Raw genomic sequence first — 18,101 nt, forward strand, 5'->3', positions numbered from 1 at the left:
GCGAATTGGTAGGATTTTCATTTGTAACCTTCTGAGGAGCTGACTGATACTCTTCCTTTCTTTGAACCGGTTTCCAAACCTGTTTGGAGATGGGATGATGATTTTGCTCAAGGTGACAATCCTTAGTCTTGTGGCCAAAGTCCAAACAAACATTGCAAGCCTCTGGCTTCCATTCATATACTATTTTTTGAGAGATAACACCCGAGGAGGATCTGAGATTAATAGAGTCAGGAAGGTAGCTACCTGCCTTGACTAGAATGCACAACCTGGCATAATTTAATCTCGTGGATTCGGTTGTGTGGGAGTCCATATAGAGAGGTTTCCCGATGATACTTGCAATGCGGCTTAAGATATGTGTCGTCCAGAACTTCAAATGGAGCCTCGGAAGTCGAACCCAGACAGGAATTTCCTGGAGCTTTTTCCTCTCAATTGAGGAGTTTGGGGACTACTTTTGGAGGATTAGATGCCTTCCTCCATAGCTATGGCTCGGCTCTTCAAGAACACGGGTGCAATCTTCTGAGTTTGTAAATTGAAACAGGAAGAAACCCTCTTCTAGGGTAAATAGTTGAAAGTCACCCTTGAGTTTCCATTTGCGGGAGAGATTTTCCTTAAGGGCGATGAAGTAGGGTCTCTTACCTAAGAAGTAACCCACAAGACAGTTTGACCATTTGATCTTCGGTTCTTCCGTTTCTTCATCTTTAATATCTAGTTCCATGTTCGTAACTTCATCTTCATTTGGGATAAGAAAAGCAAGATTTGTTGGTGTTGGGTTAGTAGGAACTGGTGGGGCAACTTGTTCTGTGAAAAGAGCTTTCCATGGGGAGTTTTGGGTCGGATTTCCATTTCCAGGAAAGGTACTAGCAGATGCAATGAAAGATTGATCTTCGATTCTGAGATTTTGCCCTCGAATGGTGCTAGGAGGTAGGATTTCCGGGAGAGAATTCAACGTAGAACCAGCAAACTTGAGTCCAGCAATGGATCCTGTGAGAAGAGGATCAGGGTGTCCATCCTTGCATAAGGTATTTTGACTAATGGGGGTGATAGCAGCTTCTTTCCCTTTCTTATTCTGACCTTCCCGGGAGGGGTACTGACCAGTTTCAGTAACCACACAACAGGGTGTATTAGGGGGACCAAGGCCAATAAGACTTTCATTGGGATTCGAAGGGTCAGAAACTTGCTGCTCAAAATTTCCATCTGCAGGTAAGCTACGTCCTTTAGACTTTGGAGAAGAAAAGGGGTTTTCCTTCATTGCAGAGGCACTGTCAACTGCACTAAATGATGGGGTATAAAAACAACAGCCTATTAGTTGTCGACACGTAGCCCAAGGATGGCCCACTGCAGACCCCGCGTCAGCATGGGTAGTTTGGTAATTACGGCAGAGTAGGTGAGCTCGAACCTATAGCTGGCCGACATCTATCCTGGAGTAATAACTCCCCAACTACCCCAGTTTTCCCTCTATAAAAGGGGTTCCAAAGCTCATAAAAAGGGTAATAACTTCTCACCCACCACTCTTAAACTCGCTCTGCACTCCTGCTCATACTGACTTGGGTGTCGAAGGGCCTGTCCGGAGTAACACTCCGGGTTGGTCATTCTGACCTCGTTTGCTCTTTACGCAGGGCTCAGCTACCCAGCTCCTCACCTCGGTTTCTCGGGTCCTCCAGCTCGGCTCTTACGTCACTGTCATATCTGTTACCGATTTTAGGCCTAACAGATTAGCGTCATCCGTGGGACCCCGAACTAAAAGCTGTTTAGATCCCCCATAAACAAAATGGCAGGGTGCAAGAGTGCTCAAGTACCAACTGCACGGACAACTCTAGTCACGCTACCGTGCATGACTCGTAGTGAGCGAATCGCCTCACAGGTGGTGGCTACTTCCGCTACAGCCGAACAGAGCCCGGCTCGTTCGGATCACCTCAATCCTACGCCTACTCCGGATCAAGTCCAAGCTCTTTTTCAACAAATGACAGCCCTTGTCGATCAGTACCAGCAGCTGATCCAAGCACCTCCCCAACATCCTCCAGAGACTCCACGACCTGTCCAAGAAAGGTCGAATATACACAGGGGAGAGTCATCGTGCCACGGTGAGGACCAAACTCGCCACTCCTCAAGGCCAGTCCATCACTCCAGAGCTCGGCACGCTCACACAGAACCTCACCACCGCCGGAGATCACGGTCCCGCTCTGCACGAAAGCATCGAGCCCAGGAAGACGGCGCGCCACACGAAAAACTCCGACCTCATCATAGGAGTCCGGAAAGCCAGTCCGGCTCCGCGGCGAGCCAATCCGTGGAGAGAAACAGGTCACTGGACCGACTAGACCGTAGAGCTAATCCGATGCTACGGAGGATGGAAGAAATGGACCACCAAATAGAAGAGCTGGCAAAGGATCAAAGCCGGCCCGCTTTGAGGGCGTTCTCAAGCAGAACGCCGTTCACCGACGATGTCATGGGTGCCCCAGCGCCCAGAGGATTTAAAATGCCAACCGTCCCGCTGTACGACGGGACCACTGACCCTGTGGACCACTTGGAGAAGTTCAGGACAATGATGCTCCTCCACGGCGGGTCAAACGGCTTCCTTTGTAAGGCCTTCTCGACCACATTGACTGGTGCGGCCCGGGACTGGTACTCAAGGATCAAACCGAACTCCATCAGCAACTTTGAGGACTTTGGAGATGATCTCGTTCGCCATTTCATGAGCAGCCGTAGGCCAAGGAAAACGACAACATCCTCGATGGCCTTGCGGCAGGAGGATAATGAACCTCTGAAAGCATTCGTCAGCCGCTTCAACAGAGAGGCACTCCAAGTGCCAAATCTAGATCCCTCAGCCGCCACAAACGCACTCCTCGCAGGTGCTAGATCTAACGATTTCTGCCGAGCAGTAGCCCGCCGGAACCCGCACTCACTGGCAGATCTGATGACCGGAGCTGAGGAGTATATAGCAGTTGAAGAGACACTGGTGGCCCTGGACTCAAATCGGAGGAGAACCTCTGAGGATAAAAACCCTACCAGGCAGCGTAGGGATGACAGGGCCCCCAGAAAAGAGAAGTCCCCGTAGAGGAGGGAAGAGAACTTCACCCCTCTCAATACCTCCCGGAGACACATACTGGCCGCTATCAGTAGTGAAGAGTTCGTGAGGTGACCGACCAGACTGATCTCCAAGGGAAATAAGAAGGACCAATCAAAGTACTGTCGGTTCCACAGGGACCACGGTCACGACACAGACGAATGTTGGCAGCTCAAGGAAGAAATCGAGCTGCTGATTGGCCGGGGCTATTTGAAAAAGTACGTCCGAAATGACGGCCATAGATCGGAGCGCAGAGAGAAGAGTCCTCAGGGCCGCAGCCCTCGACGGTCGCAGCCGCCTCCTGCGAAGAACCAATCTCCTCCTCCATCCAGTCCACAACCAGAGGCACACAATTCCCGGCCAAGGGGAGTCATTGGCACAATTATGGGCGGACCAGCCACTGGGGGCACATCGTCTGCTGCTCGAAAAGCATATGCACGCCGAGTCAACGTCGTGCACACATGCAGCAAAAAGATGAAGACGGAGAATGAGATCTCATTTTCAGATGCGGATCTCGACAACCTGATACTGCCACACGACGACACACTGGTCATAACCATGCTCGTCGCAAACTGGGAGTTGAAGAAAATCCTAGTCGACAATGGGAGTTCGGCCGATATTTTGTACTATCATGCTTTCGAGAGAATGATGATAGGTGACGACCGCTTACGGCCGGCGAACTCCGATCTGTTAGGTTTCTCGGGGGAAGTTGTGAAAATGAAAGGGCAGATTGAACTCCCAGTCCTTGTCGGAGAGCCGCCCTGCCAAGCCTTCGCCATGGTCAACTTCCAGGTGGTGAGGGCCACTTCGGTCTATAACGCTATCTTGGGACGAGCCGGGCATAACTTAATCTGCGAAATCGCTTCAGCGTATCACCAGAAAATGAAGTTCATAACGCCAAACAGCGTGGGTGAGGTCAGAGGAGATCAACCACAGTCCAGGGAGTGCTATGCCATGGCACTCAAAAGGCAAAGATGCATTGGAATCCTTGCCGATTGAACAACTTGATCTGAGAGACGAAGCACAGGTGACTGAACCCACCGAAGACCTCAGAAAATACTATCAGTAGTAAACCACCCGGCGTGGAAGTGACTTTGTAAATATCTGCTGAATGTGAATGACAGAAGCTCTTTTGCAAATCTCTTCGTACAACTCGGAAACTTAGTTCGCTAAAACTCGGGTACTCTGGAAACCCAGTTCACTAAAACTCGGGTACTCATTATTTGGAAACCCAGTTCGCTAAAACTCGGGTACTCGCTGCTTGGTTCGCCACGGCTCGTCTCCGCAAAGATCGGGAGCCCACTCCTGGTCCGGAATCAGCCTGGATGCAAAAACCAACGCCGCTTGAAAACCCAGTTCACTAAAACTCGGGTACTCTGGAAACCCAGTTCACTAAAACTTGGGTACTCTGGAAACCCAGTTCACTAAAACTCGGGCACTCATTATTTGGAAACCCAGTTCACTAAAAGTCGGGTACTCTGGAAACCCAGTTCACTAAAAGTCGGGTACTCATTATTTGGAAACCCAGTTCGTTAAAACTCGGGTACTCGCTGCTTGGTTTGCCACGGCTAGTCTCCACCAAGACCGGGAGCGCACTCCTAGTCAGGAACGGGCCCGGGCAGAAAACCAAACCCTTGCGAAAACCCAAGTTCAACAAAACTCTGGTCATCTAAAGCCGACTAGGACTCGGTGTGATTCACACTACAAGACAAAATTCAATTTCGTCTTTTAGCAGATTGCGCTATATTCAGTTCATCTCAAGCCGAACTGGATATAGCGCAAAGCGCTACAGGACAAAATTCAGTTCATCTCAAGCCGAACTGGATATAGCGCAAAGCGCTACAGGACAAACTTCAGTTCATCTTAAGCCGAACTGGATATGGACAAAATTCAGTTCATCTCAAGCCGAACTGAATATAGCGCAAAGCGCTACAGGACAAAATTCAATTTCGTCTTTTAGCAGATTGCGCTATATTCAGTTCATCTCAAGCCGAACTGGATATAGCGCAAAGCGCTCAATGACCAAATTCAATTCATCTCAAGCCGAACTGGATATAGCGCAAAGCGCTACAGGACAAAATTCATGCCGAACTGACGGCTTGGCCGCACTGCTTTTCCAGGCCGGACTGACGGCTTGGGCGCACTGCTTTTCCAGGCCGGACTAACGGCTTGGCCGAACTGACGACTTGGCCGCACTGCTTTTTCAGGCCGAACTGACGGCTTGGCCGCACTGATTTTTTGTGGTACCCGATCCCGCGAGAGGGGCGTGGCGTGAGCCGCCGCGCTCTCTTCTCTTTTGGTCTCTCGTATCCACGCGATTGGCGTGTGCATTTTAATGTTGATTTGAATTAATCTTTCCTGTGAACTTGGGATCACTAAGGCAATCCGAATTCCACACGAAAGAGACTGACAGAGTCGCCACCTAGATGTGGGATCTAGGACCCGTAATTAACCAGAAATCTAGACTCGCTACCTGGTTACGAGAATGGAAGGTATGGGGAGTTATCCGCCACATGCACCATTCCTGCCCGATAATCGGTCTTCGATTCCAAAAGCTAACTCTTTTAAATTTATTTTAAATGGCTCATTCAACTCTATGTTAATGTGCGAACTAAGTGACATGCATCCTAGAATCTAATTTCAATGTGAATCCTAGATGTGTATCTTGATTTATTAATTTGTCTGGATTCAATCTAAGTGACAGTTCTCCTAGAATTCTAATTTCATGGAAAATCCTAAGTGATTTGATTAAGCATTTACAAGAAAATTAATATACAAAACACCACAATTTGTTTGTGGTGCCGACTCGCGGGTGGTATGCCATCAGACATCCAAGCTGCCTACGTACCCAAGCCTTACTGGGATCAGAGTCGACGTAGTTCGGTGCACCTAAGCTAAGCTACTTATGCCTAACTCAACTAGGACACCGACCTAGACGGGATTGACTGTTTCAACAGTTTTAGGAGAAGTTATTTAATTCAAGTTGAGGATTTTATTATCTTAAGATTTCATCTAAGATGCTATATGATTCTCATCTAAATGCAAATGGTCCCTTAGACTAATGCAGGTTTGCCTACATCCTAGTTTACTAGGCTTGTCCTAGGGAAAGATTGGGTGACTAGTGTAACTAGACCTATGGCACGGTTGCTATACATAGCAAACGTCCGTGATGAGGCTGGACTCCTAACTCTAGGACTCCCAAAAACCTAAGACTCCCTAAAACTTAGGACACGACACGACACCGGTGTTCCTAAATTGGGCTCTAAGGGTCCTTACGACGGAAACCGTAATCCAACGGTTCCGAGAGACACGAGGTGAATCGATTTCAGTTCTTGAGGTTAGTGAAAAAAGGGATGGAAGAGATGATGAAATAGTGTGAGGGAATGAGAAAGATAGAGAAAGGTGCGACTGAACTTGGGAGTGCCAAATTGCCTACGTACCCCGCGATGGGGATCAAGCCACACGTAGTTCCGCTGGGGAGGTTGCTTGGATTTTGGAAAACAGGTTTGGTATTTGGATCAGGAATCGGGTTTGTATTTGAGCATTGGACTTGAGATTCAAAAACATTGATATAGCAATGGGATTTTGGAATTGGGAATTTGCATCAAAGAATTGAGCATATTGGAATCATCAAGGGTTTGAATTTTCGGAATTCAAAGTGGGCGGGCTTATGAGATTCGGCCAAATGGATTCAGACATGCGACTCGGATTGTGTTGGGATATGACTTGGTTGGATTGGGTTAATGGTTAGGGTCAAGTGAGTCGGGTCTAAGTTAGGAGCAAACCCGAGACTAGCCATGGTCTAACTAGGAGGAAGCAGGGTACAAACCAGGGTGCGGATCAGGGTGCACCAGGGTGCGAACCAGCAGGGAACCAGGGTGCAACCAGCAGGGAAGCAGGGTGCGAACCAGCAGGGGAACCAGGGTGCAACCAGCAGGGAACCTGGGTGCAACCAGCAGCGAACCTGGGTGCAACCAGGGTCTAACCAGAGTGCGAACCAGCAGGGAACCAGGGTGCGAACCAATATCGAACCAGGGTGCGAACCAGTAGGGAACCAGGGTGCAACCAGCAGGGAAGCAGGGTGCGAACCAGTAGGGAACCAGGGTGCGAACCAGTAGGGAACCAGGGTGCAACCAGCAGGGAACCAGGGTGCGAATCAGTAGGGAACCAGGGTGCAACCAGCATCGAACCTGGGTGCAACCAGCAGCGAACCTGGGTGCAACCAGGGTCTAACCAGAGGCTAACCAGGGGGAAAACAGACCCTACATGCTTCCTAACATGGTTTTTCTTTTAAAGTAAAAGATATGCATGAAAACAGACCCTACATAGAATTGAAATAAATGCCTACCTCTTTGGAAACCCACTTTGTGTTTGATTTTTCTTTGATGGTAATTCCTTGAAGATGATTCCTTGCTTGATAATGACTGCTTTTGATATATATCACCCAACGTATAAAATCACCCGATCCGGCAAGGATGGCCGAACCCTTGAAGAGATGAGGGAGAGGGATGAATTTTCTAAGAGAGGGGTTCTTTTTCTTCTTTTCGTTGGATGGTGGGATGAGAGGGTATTTATAGGAGAATGGGATAGGAGGTTAGGTGAGGTTAGGTGAGGTTAGGTAAGGTTAGGTGAGGTTAGGTGGTTAGGTGAGGTTAGGTGAGGTTAGGTGAGGTTTGGATGGTTAGGATGAGAGGAGAGGTTAGGTGAGGTTAGGTGAGGTTTGTATGGTTAGGATGAGAGGAGAGGTTAGGTGGTTTTGGATGGTTAGACCCAGGTCAAGATCTGCCATTGATCTAACGATTTACGGAAATCGGGTCTCGGAATGGAATCAGGGTTCGGGCTATGAAGTGACCCTATCTTATTTTGTCCCGATTGATGATCCGTAAAGTCAGATCAAGATATTAATGACCTAAAACATATATTAGGTTATTGTTGGTTAAAGTAAAGCAAAATGTGGGTGTCTACAGATGCCCCTCTTTGGTAGAGACGACGTAGTCATCGAATACCAAAGTTAAAATGACAGAACCATTTTGCGTAACTTTAATCGACAAAGGAACCCCCTAAACACAATGCAACCTAATATAATGCAAGACCTTAGATGAAATCCTAGAATTGGAATGCAATAAAACAAACCCGCTGCGGCGCCGCTGGCAACGAGAGAAATGGGATACCATTTTCAAATGGATTTTCGGAGGGAAAGGAATATCGCTTTTGAACAGCTTCAGAGGAAATGAGACGTCATTTTCAAATGGTCTCAGAGAGAATAATGGATGACTTTTGAAAGATTCTTAATGAAAATGCAGCATCATTTTTGAATGGGCTTGGGCAAGATAAAATACCGTATTTATACGGATTCCAAGGAAATGAGACATCATAGTTGTATGATGTTCAAAGGGTATAAGAGATCATTGTTGTATGGACTTGAAGAGAATGAAATACCGTATTTGTACGGATTCCAAGGAAATGAGACATCATAGTTGTATGATGTTCAAAGGGGATAAGAGACCATAGTTGTATGGATTCGAAGAGAATGAAATACCGTATTTGTACGGATTCCAAGGAAATGAGACATCATAGTTGTATGATGTTCAAAGGGGATAAGAGACCATAGTTGTATGAACTCGAAGAGAATGAAATACCGTATTTGTACGGATTCCAAGGAAATGAGACATCATAGTTGTATGATGTTCAAAGGGGAAAAGAGACCATAGTTGTATGGACTCGAAGAGAATGAAATACCGTATTTGTACGGATTCCAAGGAAATGAGACATCATAGTTGTATGATGTTCAAAGGGTATAAGAGACCATAGTTGTATGGACTCGAAGAGAATGAAATACCATATTTGTAAGGATTCCAAGAAAATGAGACATCATAGTTGTATGATGTTCAAAGGGGATAAGAGACCATAGTTGTATGGACTCGAAGAGAATGAAATACCGTATTTGTACGGATTCCAAGGAAATGAGACATCATAGTTGTATGATGTTCAAAGAGGATAAGAGACTATAGTTGTATGGACTCGAAGAGAATGAAATACCGTATTTGTACGGATTCCAAGGAAATGAGACATCATAGTTGTATGATGTTCAAAGGGGATAAGAGACCATAGTTGTATGGACTTGAAGAGAATGAAATACCGTATTTGTACGGATTCCAAGGAAATGAGACATCATAGATGTATGATGTTCAAAGAGGATAAGAGATCAAAGTTGTATGGACTCGAAGAGAATGAAATACCGTATTTGTACGGATTCCAAGGAAATGAGACATCATAGTTGTATGATGTTCAAAGAGGATAAGAGACCATAGTTGTATGGACTTGAAGAGAATGAAATACCGTATTTGTACGGATTCCAAGGAAATGAGACATCATAGTTGTATGATGTTCAAAGGGGATAAGAGACCATAGTTGTATGGACTCGAAGAGAATGAAATACCGTATTTGTACGGATTCCAAGGAAATGAGACATCATAGTTGTATGATGTTCAAAGGGTATAAGAGACCATAGTTGTATGGACTCGAAGAGAATGAAATACCGTATTTGTAAGGATTCCAAGGAAATGAGACATCATAGTTGTATGATGTTCAAAGGGGATAAGAGACCATAGTTGTATGGACTCGAAGAGAATGAAATACCGTATTTGTACGGATTCCAAGGAAATGAGACATCATAGATGTATGATGTTCAAAGAGGATAAGAGACCATAGTTGTATGGACTCGAAGAAAAGAGGCACCGTTCACAAACGGGCTCAAGGAGAAGACAAGACCATTCACAAATGGACTCGAGAAATGAGGCACCATTCACAAACGGGCTCAAGGAGGACGATACCATTCACAAATGGATTCGAGAAAAGAGGCGCCATTCACAAATGGGCTCAAGGATAAGACGAGACCATTCACAAATGGATTCGAGAAATGAGGCACCGTTCACAAACGGGCTCAAGGAGAAGACAAGACCATTCACAAATGGCCTCGAGAAAAGAGGCACCGTTCACAAACGGGCTCAAAGAGGACATGAGATTTTTCGTAGGATTGGATTTTTTTTTTTTTTAAGTAAGGATTTGGATTTGCTAAATTTTTTATTTTTGGGAAATGAGGTACCGTCCGTAAACAGGCTCAATGAGAAGACGAGACCATTCACAAATGACCTCGAGAAAAGAGGCACCGTTCACAAACGGGCTCAAAGAGGACATGAGACCATTCACAAATGGACTCAGAGAATGAGAAACCTGTTCACAAACGGGTTCAGGGAGAAGACGAGACCATTCACAAATGGACTCGAGAAATGAGGCACCTTTCACAAAAGGGCTCAAAGAGGACATGAGATTTTTCATGAACTTGAATTTGACGTAAGATTGGATTTGTTTGAATCGGGGATTGGATTTGATGAATTTTGGATTTTTTTTTTTTTTTTTTGAACTCAATGAAATCGGGGACATTATAGATCGTGCCCAGTAAAGATATTGGAAACCAAGACTTTGACGAATGATGAGACGACCAACCTTATGAACGAAGAACCATTAGTAACAAGAATGGATTAGGAACACTTTTATGAAACTTCAACAAGATTTTTCTCAATGAGACTGTTGGTCTTGTCTTCTGGGGATTTTGATAACTGAAACCTTGAACAAGATACTTGAAATTGGTAATTTAGAACAACGGCTCTCTAACATGGAAAAGCGGGATCTGTTTTTTGACAGGTGCTTAGATGAACATTTCTTGACCAGGATAGTATTTAACTAACCGGAAGGAAATTCTGAATTTTAATGGTTCATCTTTCTGAGAAATTGGCTCAACCACCATTGCATCTGGGGCTCTTCCAAGCTTAAGGTGCCTTCCTGGGGTATGATCTTTTTACGGAAGCTGGGCTTTCTGATGTTTCTACTTCTGAACTCTTCTGAGTTGATCTTCTTTGAAATGTAGCTGTTTGACTAGATTCTCGAACCCTTTCAGGTATAATTGCAGGGAGCTGCCTAGGCCGGGCCTCCTTCACCAAGACAGTTACATCATTTGGACATAGGAACGACGATTGACTCTTTCTAAAGAGAAAACTTAGATGAAAGGCACTACTCAAAGGATTGAGCAGCCCTGAAGGAGTGAACTTAGAATAACAAAGATTGACTGACTATACTGACAAACACAGTGATGCTTCTGACTTAGTTAATATTTTGTTTGGTAAGTCTATCCTTTCGAGGAATAGTTTTTCAATTGGTAAACACTGGACTTTTTCCTTAAAACAGTAATGCCTCAAGGATTTAATTACGCCCCCTAAGATTGCTTAGCTTCAATGCCCCCAGTTTTGAGGATATCACTTGAATTTGCTTGAACTTCAGTTGATCTTCAGTCTTGATACCAGCTGTAGCCTTCTTATAATGATTCTCTTACCGTGACCAAGTCACCTCTTCGGGGTTTTTAACTTGGCGGACCGCGCTAGCCTTAACTTTTGCCTGAACCACCATTCTAGGTTTTCGATCCAGCAGGCTATCCCCTTAGCTTTTGCCTAAGCCGCCCTTTCGGGTTTTCAACTTAGCAGGGGAATGATCTTAAATTTTGCCTAGACCGCCCTTTCAGGTTTTCAGTCTAGCAGATCTTCAAACTCCGTTCGTTTTCTTATTCATCATTTTTTTTTATTGTGTCTCGGGACCTAGCTTATTAGTTCTGAACACCAGAAGGACTTTATAGGTAGGATAGGGCTTTTCAAAGAATGGCTTAAGGTTCAACAAAGATTTCGACCGAACCTGTGAACAGGTTGCCTACATATCCCAAGGTAGGAATCAGGTCGTGTGTAGGTCAAGGCGAATGCCCCTAGTTTGAAGATCAATTGTTTGAAGGTTAATTGATTTTTTTTCTTTTTTCTTTTCTTTCTGGAATAATTAACTTCTCTTCTTTTGGAACTTGTCCCTCTTTTTTTTTCTGGAACGATTGATTTTTCTTTTTTCTTTTTCTTTTTTTTTTTTTTTTTTTTTGAATCGACCGAACTCGGTTTAACCGAGCTACCTACGTACCCCAGTGTAGGGATCAGGTCTCGCGTAGTTCGGGGGAATGCCCCGAGTTTGATGGGTTTTCAAGAAAATTTGATTCAGGCTCGAAGGGTTTGCAAACCGGTATTCTTTTGACGTTGGGTTCTGATTTTGGGATTTATTCGGCCAAAGGAGGCCTTCCGATGTTCAAATTGGGAATCGATCTAGGTTACTAGGGTCCCTCTGGTACTGATTATTTATTTCTTTTCTCTTTTGTTTTTTGTTTTTTTTTTTACGGAGTTTGACGGCATTTCCAGGTAAGAGATAAAGGATCTTCTTCTTTCAAGATTCTAATATGTGCTTTCGACTTTAATAGAGCGAAACTTGTTCTTTGACATCCTCCATCTATGGATTTGTAACTCTTGATATCTGATGATCACTTTTCAATGCTTGCTCTTGAACTTCTTATCTTGAATTTGTTGGCTTCATGTTATGAATTTGAGAACCAAGGTCATTGATTGGAAATATGAAAGTTGTCTCTACTCTATGCCCCTTGTATAGCATATGTCTCCTCACTTTCTTCCTTTTCTTTGAGCTTTCCATCTATGTCTTGCCCCTGGTATCGGTTGTAGCTTTTCTAGACAATCTTCTTATTCTTGAAATAATTTTATCAATTCTTCACACTCTTTAGAGGGTAATGTATTTTCAATCGGCATTCACTGAATCAAAGTTTCAGTGCCAGTGTTTATCATTTCAATTTCATCTTTGAAAGGTTGGGATTGGCGCTCCTCCTCTCGTTCAAGTAATTGCTGTGACTCAAGTGGAGTTTCGTCAATTTTGTCCTCATTTGAAGAGGGAGTCTTATTTTAAGATCAGAAGCACACTTAAGAACAGACACAAGTGAACTTTTTGGAACTGACTGAAATTTTATTTAAACAAAAGCTATTACATCAGACGACCTATCCTGAACATGCTCAGGATTCACAACTCTAAATAAGAAAGGGAAACAGAAGATAACTTGCCTGGACTAGGCATTGACCTTTAACTGTAAGACCGGACTCAACAATTATACTGACCATGATGACTGACTCAACATAAAATAGTAAGTGACTAAAACTTTAACTGCTGCAACTGTTTGGCGTTGAAGGCTCGGCGAAGGCTGGTTCGTTCTGAACATCATCATGGCTGATACTTTCAATTTTGGACAATGATGACTGATTCGCATAGGGAAATGCCCCTAGCTCAAGGATTCTGAGAGTGAACTCTGAAGGACTTAGCAAAATAATCTTGAAAAAGGTAGCCCCTAGAGGAGGAACAGACCAAGGGTACAAGCAAGATTGGATTATCTGGACCAGACATGATCAGATCATGAGAACGCATAATCGAAAGATTGTGAGATTCTGCATCTGCCAGTTAGGGGATGACATGAAGATACGATCGAATCGTATGACAGAAGAACGAAAGACGCACGATCAAAAGATTAGATGAGATAGCATAAGATTGCTTTCAACGGATAGATCATGAATGACTAATCCTATGAGATCTTTGGAAATGATGGGATTTATATCCTAACTCAAAGGGAATTTTTTTTTTTCACATTTTATCAGTGTTACCTGAAGGCATCAACCTTAATCCTAATCTATCGGAGTGGAGAGAGAATCTCGACTCATGACTTTGTTCGTGTATATAAGGACCGATCGTGACCATTGGAAGATGGACCACGGCCTAATCTAGACACCAATGGGTAGGATATCCTAAACTAGGCTCACACACGTGATGCACATGTGTTCGTATACTACATGCATGTGTGGGTTAATCTAGGGGTAAGGCCAAGAGTTCCCTTAGCGCGAATCCATGTTCGATATACTGTACCAGTGTCCGGCGTATCAGTACGTGAACAAGGGATCCGTTTACGTACCATAAAGGTACTAGGCTAAGGGTGAAATGCTTCTCTAGCACAGAGGCACCAGGTGATGAAATCCCAGTCAACCATGCTAGATAACACTCCGGGTTCCTAAAATAGGATGTGTGTGCACGTGAGATGCATGGTTTAGATGCAAGTGATGTAAGTGTGTGCAATATGTTTGCGCAATCTATGATGCCTTCAGGTTTTGTTAAATTAAGTTTGAGTAAAATGTGATGAGAAAATAAAACAAGACAAACTAATCTAACAAGTATAGAGTTTTTATGAGCCATTTAAAATTAAATTCAAATGAATTATCTTTTGAAGTTTTAATGAAGTTAGGTGATCCCCAGCAGAGTCGCCAAACTGTGGTACCCGATCCCGCGAGAGGGGCGTGGCGTGAGCCGCCGCGCTCTCTTCTCTTTTGGTCTCTCGTATCCACGCGATTGGCGTGTGCATTTTAATGTTGATTTGAATTAATCTTTCCTGTGAACTTGGGATCACTAAGGCAATCCGAATTCCACACGAAAGAGACTGACAGAGTCGCCACCTAGATGTGGGATCTAGGACCCGTAATTAACCAGAAATCTAGACTCGCTACCTGGTTACGAGAATGGAAGGTATGGGGAGTTATCCGCCACATGCACCATTCCTGCCCGATAATCGGTCTTCGATTCCAAAAGCTAACTCTTTTAAATTTATTTTAAATGGCTCATTCAACTCTATGTTAATGTGCGAACTAAGTGACATGCATCCTAGAATCTAATTTCAATGTGAATCCTAGATGTGTATCTTGATTTATTAATTTGTCTGGATTCAATCTAAGTGACAGTTCTCCTAGAATTCTAATTTCATGGAAAATCCTAAGTGATTTGATTAAGCATTTACAAGAAAATTAATATACAAAACACCACAATTTGTTTGTGGTGCCGACTCGCGGGTGGTATGCCATCAGACATCCAAGCTGCCTACGTACCCAAGCCTTACTGGGATCAGAGTCGACGTAGTTCGGTGCACCTAAGCTAAGCTACTTATGCCTAACTCAACTAGGACACCGACCTAGACGGGATTGACTGTTTCAACAGTTTTAGGAGAAGTTATTTAATTCAAGTTGAGGATTTTATTATCTTAAGATTTCATCTAAGATGCTATATGATTCTCATCTAAATGCAAATGGTCCCTTAGACTAATGCAGGTTTGCCTACATCCTAGTTTACTAGGCTTGTCCTAGGGAAAGATTGGGTGACTAGTGTAACTAGACCTATGGCACGGTTGCTATACATAGCAAACGTCCGTGATGAGGCTGGACTCCTAACTCTAGGACTCCCAAAAACCTAAGACTCCCTAAAACTTAGGACACGACACGACACCGGTGTTCCTAAATTGGGCTCTAAGGGTCCTTACGACGGAAACCGTAATCCAACGGTTCCGAGAGACACGAGGTGAATCGATTTCAGTTCTTGAGGTTAGTGAAAAAAGGGATGGAAGAGATGATGAAATAGTGTGAGGGAATGAGAAAGATAGAGAAAGGTGCGACTGAACTTGGGAGTGCCAAATTGCCTACGTACCCCGCGATGGGGATCAAGCCACACGTAGTTCCGCTGGGGAGGTTGCTTGGATTTTGGAAAACAGGTTTGGTATTTGGATCAGGAATCGGGTTTGTATTTGAGCATTGGACTTGAGATTCAAAAACATTGATATAGCAATGGGATTTTGGAATTGGGAATTTGCATCAAAGAATTGAGCATATTGGAATCATCAAGGGTTTGAATTTTCGGAATTCAAAGTGGGCGGGCTTATGAGATTCGGCCAAATGGATTCAGACATGCGACTCGGATTGTGTTGGGATATGACTTGGTTGGATTGGGTTAATGGTTAGGGTCAAGTGAGTCGGGTCTAAGTTAGGAGCAAACCCGAGACTAGCCATGGTCTAACTAGGAGGAAGCAGGGTACAAACCAGGGTGCGGATCAGGGTGCACCAGGGTGCGAACCAGCAGGGAACCAGGGTGCAACCAGCAGGGAAGCAGGGTGCGAACCAGCAGGGGAACCAGGGTGCAACCAGCAGGGAACCTGGGTGCAACCAGCAGCGAACCTGGGTGCAACCAGGGTCTAACCAGAGTGCGAACCAGCAGGGAACCAGGGTGCGAACCAATATCGAACCAGGGTGCGAACCAGTAGGGAACCAGGGTGCAACCAGCAGGGAAGCAGGGTGCGAACCAGTAGGGAACCAGGGTGCGAACCAGTAGGGAACCAGGGTGCAACCAGCAGGGAACCAGGGTGCGAATCAGTAGGGAACCAGGGTGCAACCAGCATCGAACCTGGGTGCAACCAGCAGCGAACCTGGGTGCAACCAGGGTCTAACCAGAGGCTAACCAGGGGGAAAACAGACCCTACATGCTTCCTAACATGGTTTTTCTTTTAAAGTAAAAGATATGCATGAAAACAGACCCTACATAGAATTGAAATAAATGCCTACCTCTTTGGAAACCCACTTTGTGTTTGATTTTTCTTTGATGGTAATTCCTTGAAGATGATTCCTTGCTTGATAATGACTGCTTTTGATATATATCACCCAACGTATAAAATCACCCGATCCGGCAAGGATGGCCGAACCCTTGAAGAGATGAGGGAGAGGGATGAATTTTCTAAGAGAGGGGTTCTTTTTCTTCTTTTCGTTGGATGGTGGGATGAGAGGGTATTTATAGGAGAATGGGATAGGAGGTTAGGTGAGGTTAGGTGAGGTTAGGTAAGGTTAGGTGAGGTTAGGTGGTTAGGTGAGGTTAGGTGAGGTTAGGTGAGGTTTGGATGGTTAGGATGAGAGGAGAGGTTAGGTGAGGTTAGGTGAGGTTTGTATGGTTAGGATGAGAGGAGAGGTTAGGTGGTTTTGGATGGTTAGACCCAGGTCAAGATCTGCCATTGATCTAACGATTTACGGAAATCGGGTCTCGGAATGGAATCAGGGTTCGGGCTATGAAGTGACCCTATCTTATTTTGTCCCGATTGATGATCCGTAAAGTCAGATCAAGATATTAATGACCTAAAACATATATTAGGTTATTGTTGGTTAAAGTAAAGCAAAATGTGGGTGTCTACATTTTTCAGGCCGGATTGACGGCTTGGCCGCACTGCTTTTCCAGGCCGAACTGACAGCTTGGCCGCACTGCTTTTCCACGCCGAACTAACGGCTTGGCCGCATTGCTTTTCCAGGCCGAATTGACGGCTTGGCCGAACTGATTTTCCAGGCCGCACTGACGGCTTGGCCGCACTGCTTTTCCAGGCCGGACTGGCGGCTTGGCCGCACTGCTTTTCCAGGCCGGACTGACGGCTTGGCCACACTGATTTTCCAAGCTGGACTGGATATGACGCGTCTTGCTACACCACAAAAATCAGTCCGGCCCAAGCCGGACTGGATATGACGCGTCTCGCTACACGACAAAAATCAGTCCGGCCCAAGCCGGACTGACAAATTTTCGGATTGATTCCCAGGCCGGACTGACAAATTTCCGGACTGATTTCCAGGCCTGACTGACGGGTTGGCCGCACTGATTTTCCAAGCCGGACTGATATGACGCGTCTTGCTACACGACAAAAATCAGTCCGGCCCAAGCCGGACTGGATATGACGCGTCTCACTACACGACAAAAATCAGTCCGGCCCAAGCCGGACTGACAAATTTTCGGACTGATTCCTAGGCCGGACTGACAAATTTCCTGGACTGACTCACAGGCCGGACTAACAAATTTCCGGACTGACTCACAGGCTGAACTGACAAATTTCCGGACTGATTCCCAGGCCAGACAGACTCCCACCGATCAGAGATGTAACTCACCACACTTCCCCAAGTCACCATAATGACTTGGAGAACATGGGGGCAACTGATGGGGTATAAAAACAGCAGCCTATTAGCTGTCGACACGTGGCCCGAGGATGGCCCACCGCAGACTCGCGTCGGCAGGGGTAGTTTGGTAATTACAGCAGAGTAGGTGAGCTCGAACCTATAGCTGGCCGACACCTGTCCTGGAGTAATAACTCCCCAACTACCCCAGTTTTTCCTCTATAAAAGGGCTTCCAAAGCTCATAAAAAGGGTAATAACTTCTCACCCACCACTCTTAAACTCGCTCTGCACTCCTGCTCATACTGACTTGAGTGTCGAATGGCCTGTCCGGAGTAAC

General features: G+C 45.2%; 1 long non-coding RNA gene across 2 annotated transcripts; it reads right to left on the bottom strand.

The window, feature by feature from the left end:
* Positions 1 to 12,931: 12,931 nt before the first annotated feature.
* On the bottom strand, positions 12,932 to 16,732 carry LOC143877448 (uncharacterized). 2 transcript variants are annotated; one of them, XR_013250624.1, is made up of 2 exons: positions 16,405 to 16,732; positions 12,932 to 13,371 (listed from the first exon to the last, which is right to left on the bottom strand). It is a non-coding gene; the product is annotated as an uncharacterized LOC143877448 (long non-coding RNA). The 2 variants fall into 2 exon arrangements; XR_013250625.1 differs by having other exon boundaries at positions 12,932 to 13,431.
* Between the last annotated feature and the right edge of the window lie 1,369 nt (positions 16,733 to 18,101).

The sequence above is a fragment of the Tasmannia lanceolata genome, unplaced genomic scaffold (assembly GCF_043159265.1).
Source record: "Tasmannia lanceolata isolate RefF3 unplaced genomic scaffold, GAP_Taslan_0.1 ptg000005l, whole genome shotgun sequence".
Lineage (NCBI taxonomy): Eukaryota > Viridiplantae > Streptophyta > Magnoliopsida > Canellales > Winteraceae > Tasmannia > Tasmannia lanceolata.